The sequence below is a fragment of the Harpia harpyja genome, chromosome 6 (assembly GCF_026419915.1).
Source record: "Harpia harpyja isolate bHarHar1 chromosome 6, bHarHar1 primary haplotype, whole genome shotgun sequence".
NCBI classification, from domain to species: domain Eukaryota; kingdom Metazoa; phylum Chordata; class Aves; order Accipitriformes; family Accipitridae; genus Harpia; species Harpia harpyja.
Genome location: NC_068945.1, coordinates 52,358,898 through 52,376,106, shown reverse-complemented (window position 1 = coordinate 52,376,106; position 17,209 = coordinate 52,358,898).

The following is a 17,209-nucleotide window of genomic DNA, read 5'->3' as shown; positions in this document are numbered from 1 at the left end:
AAAACATGAATGTTTGCAATCGGTTGCCAATAAAAAGGAGTCAAGTAATATAGAAAATTAAAATGTGTTTCCTAATCCACTGAAGATTTATTACTTTCTTATTTTCTTCATCTGTTTGACTAGTTCTTTGCATTAAGAATTAATGGTTGTGTTACTTGAAAGCAGAAGAGAAAACCAGATAGTCAACCGTAATCTTTCTGTACAATTTAAGCAATAAGAGGCAGCTGCAATTCAAAATCTCAAGTTTTAGCTGAATGTATTTTGGGGTCAGCTATGTTAGTATAAATGTACTTTTGCAACTACAAAGCATAAGCCTCCATTTAGGTCCATCTAACCATGGCCACATAAAATCAAGTACCTACAAATTCTTCATATTTAACTGATACATTGTCCTGAATGCATTTCACGGTAAGAAAACACTAATGCATAGGTGAGGGCAAGAGATGTTCAGAAAATTAAGCCATTAAAAGCATAAGAAAAGTATTTTCCACAAACTGTTGTTTCTAAAGTAATAAATATTTTCATTAATTATTTTATTATAAGAATATTATACCTGTTATCTATTTAGCTATTAGTGTAATATAGATGTATGTATATGTGTGTGTTTACAAAGTACACACATAGGTTAAAAGAGAAAAGAATGCAGATTCTTTGTTTTATTTAAAGGCTGATGAAAATCATCAATCAGTAGAGCATTAGGGCTTTCCTAATGCATGTTTTAAAAGAACAAACACCCCAAGTCTCTTTGTATTCAAAATAGATTTTAAAAACCTAGAAGAAAAAAAATCCATCTTTGGTATTACCTCATTAATTAACACCTGAGGATAATCTGGTTCCTAAGAAAGAACAATTATTCAAAAGTAGGAGAAATAATTATTTATTGAAAGTGCAGGGGATGGTGGTATAAATATTTGTAGAGAAATTGCCTCTCCGCAATGTTTATGGATGTAGGGCTAGAACCCCTCCTTCATTTTCCACTTTGCTTTTCTTTTTGTGACTCAGTACTTCAGTTGGGATGGTTCTGGGCACATTAGCAGCACAGGGAAGCCAGTGACAAAAGAAATCATATGGAACAGAGAGGTAGAAGTAAGAGAAAAGGTAAATAATTTGGAAAAAAGCATAGTAACCACATATATCCAACAAATCATTGAAATGTGGAGACCTGAGCTTTGAGGGGAAGGAAAGGGCAGCGCCAATCACAGTCCTTTCCCTTCCTTCACATGGGTTTGGGGATATTATCATACCCCTGGACAAAGATTTTTAATGAAACAATGTTATAGAAGCTCCCCTAATGCAAAGCTTATAATATTTTTGTATCCCCAGATAATACGGAGTAACTTAACATCAAGTCAAAATCCCTCCTTCCTAGAAGAATTGAATACACCGTACATTCCGCACAAGTTGTTGTCAAGTAGGACACGTATTTGCACATGTTTTCATACCGGTCATGCTCTTTTTAAAACTGGACAGGTTTGTAATATTTACCAATTTATAGTATTTGTAAAACTTGTGACATGTTACCTTGCAGCATGATCCATGACCAGATGATGAAGACTTTACTTCCACCTGTACAGCCAGCACTATTGTCTGGCTGAATATCCATTACCTCCTATCCCGGATCAGCTTCATCTTCTTGGACTTTAGGCACCTAGCAAATATTCCTAAATTAGGACCCTGGTTGCCACAGGCTCTTTATTTATGTTACTGGTGAGAAAGAGAGGCACCCCCAGAGGAAAATACCTTGTCTTTGATCTGAATCTCTCCCTGGAGATTCCTCTCTCTCTTTGTTGACTATACAGGGAGCATCTATTAGCTACGTTTTTAAGCATGATGCCTGCAGATAGGTGGGATGAACCAGGACCCCTGAGCCTTTTCTGTCAATGTTAGAATACTTTAGCTATTTGCTCTACTTAGTCATAAGCTTTCTGCAGAAGGGACCATATCTTCTGTCTTTTCATATCCAGTAGCCTGGAAAAATATTTTCAAAAGACTGTATTTAGAAAAAAATGTAAAATGTATTTTAGAGTTATATGAATTACATACTTCAGACACAGCATTTTCTTTTACACTTATCAGTAACTCTGTACTTTGAAAAACACATTCTCCATTAAGTTTATAGTCTTGGCTTAAAACCTTCCACTGACTTCAGTCAGAACAAGACTGGACACTTTTTCATTACATGAACATTTTATTCAATCAGCTGTGGAATAGTTGTAATTTTGGTTTATTAGATTTGGTACAGCTGAATTGGAAAAGGGTGACAAAGCAAGCTAAATTTTATGTGTGTTGTTACACTAGTTACTTGTAATAATTTTTGGACTAGAAACATTACAATATTTGAGGATCTGATATGTCATCACTCATTTACACCCAGTGTCTTTGTTTGATAGCTCTTGATTAAAAAAATACCAAAAACCAAACAAACAGAAAGATTACAATATAGAGCATTTCAGAAAGAAAAATAACACTGTCTAAATTAGAGACTTTTTTTTTAATATATATATATGTATCCTTTTACTACTGTTAAAATGAATCAGGTTTTGTAACATGATTGCTCGGGTAGTAGTGCATTGATCCCAACTACAGGTCACTGCTGTATTTACAACACAGCAGAGCTTTTCAGTCCCAATGCAGAGACATAAATCTACACTCTTAACATTCAAGACAGTACTCCAGACACTGAGCTATATCCTACTCTTCTCAACAAAGTGTTCTTTCTTGAACCAAAAACTTTGTAGGTGAAATTTGCATAGAAACAGTTACGCCTCTGTGGAACATTAGGGCTTTGGTGAACCAGTGTATTTCACCAAAATGTCACACACGCGAAAATGTTCCAACCATTTGTAATGTTACACTATATATTTAAATCTTCCTTAAAATCTTTAAGCTGGTGCCATGCAGAACTGTTAGCACTGTCATCCATAATTAAAATGCGTGATCAGTTTTGAACTCTGAATTCCACCAAATGTGATCTTAAAATACAAGCCTAAATTCTAAAGGCTCTTTTTCATGGTCAAAGAGATTATGAGCTGTCAGTTCACAGGAAAACTCTTGCTGGAGCAAGTTAGATAATTTTGTAGAGAAATCTCTAAAGGCCATGTAAAACTTAAGTCTTTAACAATCTTCAGGGAAACTGTCTCTTTCTGATAGCAAGGACCTGGGATTTTTTAAAGCCAGTTAGAAGAGTTATTATTTAACCTCTCTTGGTGACATTATTTTAGGCTGCCTTGTTATAAATTCAACAAAGGCCCTACGGATTGATTTACATTGTGAAGGTTATCTTGAAACCAGAAGACTAGAAAGTTTTTTTAAACAACTTCTTAAATTCTGAATTATATTTGGTAATCTCTTCACAAAGGGTTTAACAATACCTCTTCATTGAATCCAGTGTGAACATCACACCAGTCACAAAATTCTTAAATAGGAAGTGTGAAGGAGATATTGGGCTGAAACCTACTATCAAAGGTATTAATCTGGACTTTCTGTATCCAATACACAACGAGCAGTGCCAGTGAATTTATACTAAGCCTTAGCATATGCACTCCCCTAAAATAAAAACACCTAATTATACACTACCAAAACACAGAAGAGCTGGAAGCTTGAAATATGGTTTTGTTTTTAACAAAAGCTTGCATTCTGAAGAATACAGCCAGTTCAAACTGAAAAGTCTAATTCTATCACTTAAAAAGATGTACATTGCAAGACAATGGCTTTGTGGTTACTGCATTGAGTTTATTATTAAAGCAATAGGATCTTCATGCAGATTTTATCATCTCCTCTGGAATTTAAGAAGTCAATAAAAATATTAGAGTGTCCAGCACAGGGCTGCAAAATGAGCCTGGAGAATGTAAATAGGTCTGCGTGTCTCATTTTCAAGTTGGTGGAAAGCAAGACTTAAATAATATAATTGCAATATTAGGTGAAAACAACATCAAAGTAATATGAATGAGCTAAAGGAAGACGCAGCTGGAAAAAGAAATGAAAGAGTAAGCAATGGAAAAATCACAGAGTCCTGAAGCTGATGAATGTGAGCTTAGAGACCTGGAAAAAGAAGGAACCTTCAGCCAAACATCTATGGGCAGAGCAGATCTACAGGATACATGCTGCTGAGGAGAGCTCATGAGTTCATCTCACCAGAAAGGGAAATACTTTGACTTAGTTTTCTCAAATTCCTTCTTATTGAAAGCAATTTTTTTCTGTGTAGATAACATCTTTCTAACAGACTGACACAGCAGGATCCACTTGCCCACAGTGGGTTGCCCAAGATCTTTGGGATATCAAAACTGTGTTGTGCCAGAAGCAGCTCAAGTCTAACTCAAGAAAGTTTCATATAAGAGTCAAATATAATGTTTAGTGAGATATGAATAAATAAAAAGCACATGACAAATTGGGGGGGGCATTCACTGAATTTTGGTAGACTATTATCAATCCAGGAATAAACTCATTTTTCAAATGTAATAATGCATTTTGGAGTCAGGATGAGGAGGCAGCACTCAAAATCTTGCATACTAAAGCAAATATACTGCAGTTTGAAGCATTTTCAGGTGAAGTAGAATTATTATCAAATTCATAGGATATGGCTGATAATTCTGATGCCTCATTTGTGCTAGTTAATATACTTCTTACTGTATAAAATTCTCCAACCAGGTTATAAGGCTTTGAAAGGTCAGTCCTCCCTTCTTAACAAAAACTTACTAAAATTTAGATGAATTGTCATCACGCTTGGCAGTAATTGTCATTCTTAGATCAAGTTTTATTACGGAGAAACACATTAATGTTTTAGAAGAATTACCATATGTCCCATTTGTTCCTTTTCTGTACCTGCTGATATTCTTCCAGTGGAAACGCACTTCAAGAAATTTTGTGGAAACTTTGGGCCAGGCTCACCAATAAACTCTGTCAATCCATACTAGGCAATTAAGTGGTATATTTAATCTGTTTTACCTCAGGAGAAGGCTTGTAAATCACACCCATTAGTTAATTAACTGGCCCATTAGTTGAACTGACATCAATTTAAGGGGTTGAGAAGACAGCTTTCCTTTCATTTGCAAGTACTTTTCAAAGTTAGACTATGGTACACACATAATTAAACAACAATTTTTGCCATGGATTTTTAGGAACAAGCTTTACCTCTAAGGCATAGCCTTTGATTTACTAGGGTCAATGCGTAAATTGCAAATCAAATCCTTAAATCTGATTCCATCTGAGAGTAAGACAGTGAAGGATAAAAAGTAATGTACTTTTTTATGTTGAATGCCTAGAGGAGACTGCAGGGTATATAAAAGAATGAGCTTCCACCCACCCTCCCTTTTGACTTTATAAATTATATTTTTTCTACCCTGTGAGCTTAAAAACTCTCTTAACAAAGATTCTGTAGGACCTAAAGTTTACAGGATTAAAATTAGGATTATTTATATTCAGGCTGCTGATATTTTTTGTATTACTGTATAGTTTAGTCCTTTTTAAGATGTGTTTAAAAGTAGTTTTAATTCACCAGCTATATCTTATCTCAATCTATCCCTTTATACATTCCCCTCAGCAACACATATTTTAATCAGCTACTTGTAGGACTTTGGGAAACTTCTAACAACTTTTGGTAAAATCTTTCAGGCAGTACCAGATTGAGAAGAAACATATTTCAACCAATAAACCTGTAGTAGACATTCCAGATTGTTACAATTCACTTTCTTTGATGCTGCTGCCTAGCATGTCCTTTAGAACAAACAGTCCAGATTGTATTCCAAATTAAATGGGAGCAGTCAGTGTCCAGATCAATAAGGACAAGGATGGGTAGATACATACTGACCTTGAGATAATTCAAGGTTTTGCAGCCATTGTTAAAATTTCTGCTGATTAACTTCAGCAAAATGACTGTACAACATTGTGACCATATCTCAGTCTTCAGATTTCTGAATCCTGAAAAGCTACTTCAGAAAATAAAGCAAAAACTTATTGCAGAATTTTTCAGATTTTTTAGTTAATCAAACTTATTTCAAGGCCTATAAATGTAGTTTGGGTTGGGTTGCTCTGGTAGATATGTTTTGAAGTAACTGTATTTCTAGTTTACAGCATGGTACTGTGGTATTGTTCTAGTTTTAGTTTTAGCATATTTTCTCTGGTAGGATTATATACAAGTATGTACAGTGACAGTATACAGAGATAGACATTTGGGAAGTTATTTATGAAAAAAAGCTAATCGTATTCAGTACTGTCAAGATGACATCTGATTGCTCACATGGCATTCTTTCTGTAGTATGCCATCAGAATACAGTCCTTCAGACTACATCTGGATTTAGGGTAGTTTATGACAAAATTGCAGGGTACAACCAGAGATGATAGAAATAGGCATAGCTCCAGCATAATTATATTGATTTACACAGGTTAAGACTTTACCTTTGCCTTTATTATGAAGCTAGCATACATGGCACAGAAATCTCTTTGTGAAGTAACCTTCTCATCATGTATTGTGTAAACTTACCTGATCATATCTTTGTTTGTTTGTTTAATTAATTTAACCATTCTGCAGGATAGAATGAAACCCTACCATCCCAAACAGGGGAGCTATTACTTTGGGAATGAATGGTATTGCCACTAAATACTTCTGGCAAAGTGAGCACTCTAGTGTGTGCTCTAGCAGAGAGTTTCATATTGATAAGACTTAATGTATGACAAGAGATTGCAATTTCTTTCCAACACCACATTCTCAAATACAGTGCAACCCATTTGAGTGAGAAATAATTTTGTCTTTATGCTATTTCCATCCTGAAACTCTCTTCAAAAGAGACAAATTGTGATAAATTATGTGTGGTGGTGTTCTCTTGTGATTGATGGCAGAGAAAATCAAGCTATTTCACTTAGATGCTCACTGTGGAATTGAACCAGGCTTACCAGAAATAAGACAAACATTTTACATTGAGTCATCCAGCCCTGTTGCTCAGCTCTGTTTTCAAGTTCCAGCCACCCCCATTACTCAACAGGATCCACTTCTTTCTTTCAGGGGACTGGTAATTAGCACAAGTACAGTTATTGTAAGCTAATTATATGTTCTAAAACTAATGTACTTATGTGAACTAGAGGGTAGCTTACCATGTGAGCATTTGATAAGCAAACAGGTGTTTAAAAGATTTAATGGGTTTGTAGCCATCTGTAGTGATTAATGGTGTTTGAGAACCTCACTGCAGCTCATAATATCGTCATAAATGAACACTGGGAATTTTCAGCTAAAAAAAAGTGTAAAGGATTCTTAGATTTTCCTGCTCAAATCCCTTATGCTGAGTTACAGTTTTATATTTCAAGGGGCAATGAATAATTGAACTTTCCTGGAAGCTACAAAGAAAAAAGAAAAAATCTTCCCTCTAACTTTCCCCCATCTTTTTACTGCAAGGTAGAATGAAGTATGTTTTTCCACATATGGAACAGAAAAATAGAGCAGATTTTCTTTCTTCATAACCAATTTATTGGCTCTCAATCCTCTTACTAAGTCAGAAACCTGGGTTAAGCAATTTCTGTTCACCACACCCTGTAGAAGTGTTGCCCTTTTGAAATCAGTGGCAAAATTCCCACTGTGGCCAGACACTTCTCTCTGGAAATGGGGAGCCAACTATGAGTAGAAGAAAGTGCCCCTGCCTGTGACTGAGAAGTGGTTATGACTGTACAGCATTAGGCTGTGCATTAAGCTATAGACCCGCAAAAGACTGGGTGGGATACAAGATATGGATACATCTCATATCTTGATATCCTACAGAAGCCACACCTTTTTCTTAGGACTAAAGGGAGCACATCCTTCAAGTCATGATTCACAATGTTGTAGGTCTTTCAAAATGAAGGTGATGCTGTTGAGGTCCTTCTACAAGATAACTAAGTTGACCATCAAATTCACCCAGGCTATGGGAGACCCAGGATTCATTACTTTTACAGAAGCTGTTGTATGGAATAAATGAATTGCTGAGGCAAGGCAGAATGAAGACTAGTCTTTATCTGGAAGGCTAGTAAACTCATATGAGAACAAGTTGTAGGAGATTCAATCTCTACTCAAGGAGGTTTCATTTGATGAAGTCCAAAATGGACAAGTACACAGACTTAGCTCTGCATGGCGTAGAAGTTCCCTGACCACCTCAACAGAATAAGCCCAGTTTCTTACCCATTTGTGCCATATGGCTGACTGACCTTAGCGTCTAAAGGAAAGATTACAAGTTCTGACTGATATTTTTTCTTGCTCACCAGGGATATCTGTAAGTGTGAATTCTATGTGGCTTTCACAATGTCCAATAATGCACTCATGCCTCAGTCTTCAAAACATTTGTAGCACTTACTGGGCGTCTCCCAATACCAAAGTTCACAAACATTGTAATAATTCAGTATTTTTGAGACCTAAGACCCTCCTTCCACTTGGGTTTAAATTGCTTGATTGGTTGAGAAGTTTGTGAGGGAAAACATGTAGGAAACTAAGTAAAAGACTTAATTGGAAAAGGTATTTTTTTGTTTTATACATATACAAGTTACAGATAAAAAACTGCATCACAAAGGGAACCTATAACCTCCTTAGGCAGGACACGAATCAAAGAGAATTCTGTCATTTATGTCCCTCTTATTCCCTTTCCTTTAAGTGATTCTTTCTAGAAATCTTTTTTAAATGGAAGAATTCAAATAGAAAATAAAGTCTAAAATGACAAATTTAATAATTAATGTATATGTTATTACAATAATAACAAATTACCTATTTTTAATTTATTCAAGCAATTGTCTGATGGCTGGAAACAACTTTTCCATTCATCATTATTAAAGAAGGTGATTAGTCGTTCATTGATTTGTTGTATATTTCAGCATCTCAACCTGGGTTGTCTACTGGTCTAACTTGTCACAGCTTCATTGATTTTATTGAATCTGTTAATGGAAAGGTGACTGCAGTGCAGTTCTGCCAGTTTATGCCAGCAGATTACCTGCTCCCTGTATTTTCAAGGTAACATACCGAGATTTCATAGAATCAGTGTAACAGGGTATATCAATTACTTCTTTTTCATAAATTGGCATCCAACCAGCAATTGAGATGTATAATTTTACCTCAGCTTTTTCACACATGCTTGAGCTAGCTTTAACCCAGCTAGTTTAAGTACTCTCGAAAATATGGCAGCACAGCTTCCAAATGTGCCACTGTGACTCATGTGGCCTAAAGCCAATGACTCTGAAGTGTCACCTAGTATACCACCTAACTGCCAACAGTAACCACATAGCCATGTAATACAGTAGAGCCGTTGACAGTAGCAGGCTGTAAGCTTTGTACACTCAATGGAGTTTGTGACACCTCAGGACTGAGGCCTGGCAAGCTTGCTGTGTCTGAACTTTTCTTGACCTACCTGCACCTTTGTTTCACTTGGTTTAGCTATGATGGTAATTTCTCTGATTGATCAGGTGTCTATGGTTGTACTTTTTTTGTTAGGTTATGTGATAAAATCTCATCTGCACACCCACAAAGGAGCTCAGAGGCACAATAGCAGGTGGGGGAACCCTGCTGGCTGCTCCAGGGCCCATCGCCAGAGAGCTGCCAGCCCATCAAAAGCCCATGTCTACAAACCCAGAGAACGGGGGCACAAATGGCAGACAGAGAATGCAAATTATGGACTCAGAGTGAGGGGACACCTTGCCTGGGCCCCTGTCCCGATCCAATGTTGGTGAAGGTTTCGATATGATCCCAAGAGCGAGATTAAGGCACAAATGAGGTCAAATTCTGTATGCCCAAAAGAGTTTTTATTATCAAAAGTATCAAAAGTAGAAAATAGTAGTGGTAGGATAGAATGGAAGAAAAGGCAGAAATCAAGCAAGCAGTCGGGATAGAGTTGCAAGGGTAGTCACCACCATGGATCCAGCAGCATCCCGTTGATCCTCAGTCTTCAATTCTTCAGTGATGGGCGCACACCACGGCTTGTCTCCACGGTTTTTTATAGGGCATATTTCAATGAGGTATGCACGTATGTATTGTTCATGCACTGTTCACACGCTGCAGGTTTCGTCTATCACACAACATTTACGTGACCAGATCTTACCTCAAAGACTACAGTTCCCCTGAGAATGGTAGCCTCCACATTCTTGCATGCATGTGGGCTTCAGCCCGTTTCCTCTCCTGGGTGCCTCAGTGGCCTAGTAATCGTCCTTATGGACGGAGGAATGTCCTGCTCAGGCAGGCCATCTCAGAGACAAAGGGCTCGAGATAAGCAGTCCACAATTCTTGAGATGAATGGCTTGAGAAGTCTCTCACACCTAACAATCTTTGAGACAAACAGCTCAAGATAACAATTCAGTCTCTCACAGCCCCTCCCAGTAGAGCCTCAGCCCCATTGTCCAGGTGTGAAACCCATCATGATGAGTGTTTGGGACTAGATCTCCATGTCACCTTTTGAACTAAAAGGGGAGTTGCTGCTGAGGTGTGTGGGACACAGTATGGGAGGCAGGGAAAGAGCATTTGGGGATTGACAGGATTTATAAAGGCATGTTTGGGGGAGGAACCAAAGGCAGGAAAAGGGAGGGATTTAGGTGGTTTGGGAAGAAAGGAGTATGGGAAATAGAGGGATGAGGGAATAGAAGGACCCATTTGCATGTAAGCAGGGGCTGATCGGTACGTTTGTCTGGCCATGCCCTGCACCTGATCACCGCAATCTGTTCTATCTCCTTGTTAACCTCCACCTTCAACTGTTTTCCTGTAAGGGGCTATTCACTCCATGTGCACGTGCATGTATGGGGTCTGTGGTGCCAGGGACTGGAGTGAGTGCAGGTGTGTGAGCGAGTGTGCGATCACCAGTGAAGATCAAGCTGAACGAGCCAGCAGGAAGTGGCCTGGGATCAACGGGGGGGGGGGGGGGGGGGGGTGTCTGAGGGCCAGTTCTGGGTGTGACAGTGCCTGTGTGTCTCTAAGGGTGAGAGGACAGGGGGGGTCACTTATGGGACCAGGGAGTCATGGACACCTGCGTATGTGTGTGTGTGTGTGATGGTCTGCACCAGCAACTGGAATGGGGCTGTGGCCTTGGGGGTTCGTCTGTCCAGGTGGCAGCCACTGGGGAGACTGGGATCAAGGGACAGTGACTGGGCAGGCTGGGTGTATGAGGACAGCTGCTGGAGGGAATCACACTATATGTATATGTATAGATATGTTATATATTCCCACTAACATGTCTCCATCCTGTTCAGCCAGAGAGGGGAGCAGGATGAGGCCACTGCTGCTGTCTGTGTTTGTGTGAGTACTCTGTGTGTCCGTCTGTTATTTGTGTGGCCAGATGCGTATATATGTAGTGCACACCTGTGCTCAGTGTGCATGTGCCTAGTGGGAATACATCTTCAGCCTCGTCACTTGTTAGACGTGGGGGCATGGAGCTGCAGCAGCCTTGCCTCTCTCAGGCTGTTGGATCTGGCATGATATATTTTCCTGTAACACTTTTGTTTATCTTTGCATGGTACAACCATAGTTTTATATCAATAACAGTAATAAGGAATTATTCTGTGCAATATAAAGACTTGCTACGAAAGCAGCAGTCTGAGAACTGGAGATACAGGATGTGGCATGGAGGAGTGCGGGACTCGGATGGTAAGAGATGGAGCACAGCCTTGGCACTGGGGACCCCGCAGCTGTAAGCAACTGAACGGTCAGTTATAGAGATGCAAACCTGAAGCTGGACAAAACTGGTTTTAGGTGTAACAAGGAGAACAAAGAGATGGTATCAAACATACACAAAAAGCACCATACATGGTAGGTTTGGATGTAATATGGAGCTGCAAACTGATGAATAAAGATGTAAAAACATTTAAGCAAACAAATAAAAATGCCTCAGAGTGGGTGCTGGAGGAAGAAGAAGAAATCATCAACATCAACATCACATTACTCCTGGCAAAGGAGCCCAGATGCTACTTGCTGACTTTCCATAACATCTCCCAAGCCCCACTCCTAGTAGTTTTAAACCACCAAGATTAGGATCCAGAGAAGCAGGGGAAGGGAGAGCATAACACCAGAAATAGTGGTAGAAACTAAGAAGTGTGTGTAAAACAATTTTAACTTCATTATTATTCTTTCTTTAACAATTAGATCTGGACTGACAATGGTTAGATTCCTAAGATTTCCATAGTATGAACAATAAATTCATGGCTTTATTTATAAGGTTTGCTTCCTCTTTGCCCATTAACAAGATTTTGAGCATAACACTACACACGCTGAAAGGTAGCTAACCTTTAGAAATGAATGTCACTATAAATCTGGCAAAGTGTGTGGATACACAAGAAGGATGTATTCTGGAAGACTGGAGGCACTGAATGAAGAAGGACATAGTGGTATTGCGGTGAGGTAGTCATGGAGGAAATAAAGGGAAGAAGGCAATGCTGTGGACAGAGGGAAATGTTGCAGGAACTGCACCTGAAAGAAACCATGCTACATTAGTTCAGGAACCTTTGTCTAAAGGTTTTTAAAAGTTATTAAAAAAGTATTGTATCATTTCCATGAATGCTAGTGACAATATTCTGTCAAGTACTGTCTGCCTTCTGCCAAGCTAGAAAGCTGTTCTAAAATCAATCGGATCAATAATATAGCCTCTAAAAATAAAATCCCCAACTGTTGCTCCCTTGACAGCTGTGGATCAGAGAGTTGCTTTATATAGCTGATACTTGCACACAATAATGTCACTTATATGAGTTTGAATGGACAATACCACGCTCAGCACAGAAATTGTTCCTGATCTATTTTGGATTTTTGAATTTGAAAACTTGCCATTCCAAAGTTTTATCTACAACTTTTATCTGCAAAAGATGAAATATTCTTTAGTTTTTTATAAGAATAATTACCATCTTCTACCAGGCTCACCAGGAGCAATTTAAGTGAAAATAAAATAGAGATCTAAACACCTGTTCAAAGGTGGTTACTATTCTGACCAAGGTAGTTACTCATTTGAGAGTGTTTATTCTAAAGGTCAAATAAATTTGGTGGCGCTTATTTGCAGTTGCTGCTAATTCATGCCTAACTCTAATCAACACATTCTTAAATTTGCTGGTGTAAACAGCAATGAGCCCCAACTTGGTTGGTACCCACAACTACTGCCACATGTACTCCAGAAATATAAACAGAGGATCCTTTTCTTTGGCATGACTATTGTCACACCCAAATGAGCTGATGTCATCTAACCTATCTAAGTAATCTCTAACCTAGTCTTTTCCTGTTACTTCCCAATTCTTGATCTGTCACCACTGATAGTAATCGTGTTATCCATCTGATCACGGTTGACCTCTTTAACAAAAATGAAGCTGAAGGACATTAATGTCCCCAGTCGTCTTCACATCATCTGTTATTGGCCTTTATTTGATAAGTATGGGAACATACTCTCTTCAGTTTTACCGTCACTCTTACTTTACATATAAAAATCTTTCTTCTTAGAACCCTTTACATCCTTTGCTAGCTGTACCTCATTGCCACACTTCCTATCCTTTTATTCCTTGTCATTCAGCATGGCTTATGAAAAGCATATCCTCTCAATACATGTATCTTTTAGGATATCATCTGATTAACATTGGTAGTTCCTAGATGTACTGGTTTGGCCTGGGATAGTGTTAATTTTCTTCACAGCAGCTCATGTGGTACTATGTTTTGTATTTGTGACTAAAACAGTGTTGATAACGTAAGGGTGTTTTAGCTATTGCTGGGGAGTGCTTACACAGCACCAAGGCCTCTTCTGTTTCTCACACTGCTGTGCCAGCAAGTAGGCTGGGGGTGCACAAGAAGTTGGGAGGGGACACAGTTGGGACAGCTGACCCCAACTGACCAAAAGGATATCCCATAACATATGGCATTGTGCTCAGCAATAAAATCATTAGTGTTTGTCTTCCCAAGTAACTGTTAGGAATGATGGAGCCCTGCCTTCCTGGAGATGGCTTAACAACTGCCTGCCAATGGGAAGTAATGGATTAATTCCTTATTTTGCTTTGCTTGTGCGTGCAGCTTTTTCTTTACCTATTAAATTGTTCTTATCTCAACCCACAAGTTTTTTCACTTTTACCCTTCCGATTCTCTCCCCCATCCCTCTGGGGGAGAGTGAGTGAGTGGTTGTGTGGGGCTTAGCTGCCTACTGTGGTTAAACCACAACAGTCCTTTTTGGCTTCCAGCTTGGGGCTCCAAGGGTTTGAGATAACAACAGATTTAATTGGAATGTGCTAGACTTAAATGGTAGTTGTTATAGCTGTTTAGCTACTAATTGGCAGGCTCCTGTACTTGCCATGGGGTTTGCTTGCCTTACTATGTATTAGAGTCTAGTGCTAGTTAGTGGCTGGTTTTGTGTTTGATTTTTGTTGTACTGCCTATCATCTTACTCTGCTGTGCCTGGGAACATTTTGATAACAGCAACGGCGATGCGCCTGGGCTGGCAGATGGCTAGGGCATTGCTACTGTTCCTGGGCTGCTGTACTGGACAGGCTGGAACTCCAGCATGAACTCGAGTCGAAGAGACTGTGACCTGTGGATAAGTACACGTGGGAGCAGGTACACCTCAAAGCGTCTGTGGCCGCAGGTATGTCCACACTGCAGCAGGTATACTCCTCAAGGGATTCTGGCCCAAGGTTAAGTCCGCACTAGAGGAGGTACACCTTGAGGCATCTGTGGCCATGGATAGGCCATACCAGAACTTCAAGCTGTCTGTAGATAAGCCTACACCGCAGAAGGCTTACCCCTGAAGAGACTGTGGCCCATGGTTAAGGCCACAACACAGAAGGTACATGTGTAAGAGACGGTGGTTATGGAGAAGGCCATGCTGGAACAGGTACACCCCTGAAGAGACTGTGGCCCATGAGTAAGTCCATGCTGGAGCAGGGGCAAGGAGAGGAGTTCATTGCTGTGTTAAACCCTATGGCCTGATCCAAAGAGACCAGGCACGGACATTGTAATGGATATACCTTTAAATTGTTGTAACTCATGATTTGAGTTGCATGTTATAGGAAATACTATAGCAAGAACTGCCCAAAACAATGGAGGATGAACCTCGCAAGAAACAGTGCAAGTGCAGCAGTGACCTGACCTGAGATGGCTTTTGTGCCCAATAGCTCCATGGAACACACCACCTCTCCTGTTCTCAGTGACCACCATAACAGACGGAGCCCAAAGTCATGGACTAAATGAACTCAGTGGACATCTTATGGACATTTTATGGACCTTTTATGCACATTTTACAGGGGTGGCCCATAGACTATGAGAAAAAAGAAAGCTGCCTACTGGGGTTAGTCCACAACACTAGTGATGTGGTTTACTTGATTTCTAGGAGTCAATTTACTTGGTATGACATGGCAAAGTTGATTAAGAAGCTGAAGTGATATCTAACCACATGGAACATGGTACCTGGATTGAAAACTCACAGGATTCAAACAATAATTTTAAGCAGGTAATCAGAACTGATTGTGCTTTCACTGAGCTTCAACAGGATTGGCTTTTAATTGGCCATACATTTTTTAACGTCTTGAAAGATTTGGAATAAGATAAATGACCAATAAAACTGCAGATGAACAAAGAATGCTAAATAATGAAGCAGAAAGGACACCATATTACTTTTTGAACAACGCATTACCAAACAGTATACATTTTAACACAGAAAAATAAAAAGACATATACCTCAGAGCAAAGAATGCTGGGCTGTGGAGATGAAGCCCTGAGAAGCACTGTCTCTGAGTAGGACACAGAGATCATACTGGATAATTAGGTAAATATGAGCAGAGAATATGGCCACTGCTGCCAAAATCTGTCAATTCATAAATGAAAATATTAATAAAAATACTTGACTTATTCTGCTTTTGCATTTGGCACTATTTCAGCTTCTATTATTATATATGTCCGGTTCTGGTATTCATAATTCAAGAAGTAGGTTGTCAAGTTGGAGACAATTCAAAGAAAAGCGTCAAGACTAATCATGGTATTGGGGAAAAAGAGAGTGGGAGTATTCACGAAGCTAATTGCTTTAGGATCATGCAGTCGTAAATGGAAAAGTTTATTGGACCAGTGCCCCAGTCCTGTTCTGAAACTACCTCTGAGAAAGACTCTGTTGAAAACAGAAGAAATCTAGAGAGGCTTTGCCCCCGTAGGGTAAGTTAGCTTCTGTGGATTTCTGTCATGGTATTGCCATAGTAAACAGCTATGTGATAAGAGGAGTTTTTCAATCTAGTAAAACAAATTATAGCAGAACCCAACATCTGGAAATTGAAACCATAAAAATTCTGTATATTTTAAAGTTAAGAAATTAACTACTGGAAAAGTTTACAAAAGATCACTTGGCAGTTCATCTCTAAAAATATCTAAAAATCACTAAAAAGTCAACACTAAAAATCAAGACTAATTTTTTTCCTATGAAATATATTCTCACTTAAACTGAAATGAGTACAGGAAAGTGTGTAGAAAGTCAGACTAGATGATCACAATTTCCTTTTCTGATTTTATGGGTCTGTGATGTTCAGAAATTTGAATTAGAAACATAACTTCATTTCAGTCTAGTTAAGAGATGGCCACCACATATCCTGAGCTGGTAAAAATCTGGGATCTAGATGCATACCATTTTGAAAATTTAAGCCTTAAACAACAAATTGTTAGTTTTATGAATTTCAAAGTTGATGAACAGTGTTCAAAAAGAAACTACTTTCCAGCCAAATATTTCCAGGTCTAATAAGCCATAGCATAGAGATGTACTACTGATATTTAAATTTATAAATAAAAGAACCAAGAAATAAATACATTTTTAGAATCAGCGGGAGAACATTTTCAGACAGTTTCCTAACTACTGAATGATATTTAAACATTGAGACTGTTAGACCCAGATGGGCATGCTGTGAACTATTCATAATGTTAAATGCTAATATTCATAAAACAACAGCTTTCACCCTTTATGGATTGAAATACATAAAACTGTTGCTGGCCTATTATTGTTGCTTTCATCTGTGAACCTTGAAGAGGTTTTGATTTTAGCAGTTAATTGTATATCAGCAGAGAATTTCCCCCACTTGTCCTACTTTTAACATGCAGTAAAGTCATAAGTGCCTAAGAGTTGAAGTTAGTGATCTGTGTGGGCTTGAGATTCAAGATATGAACATTGTGGCATTGCTCACAATGCACTATAGGCTATCCATGCCAAAGGAATGGGACAACATGTTCATGCATTTTCATGACATAGAACGAACATAACCAACATGCATACCAAACCTCAGCATACTACAT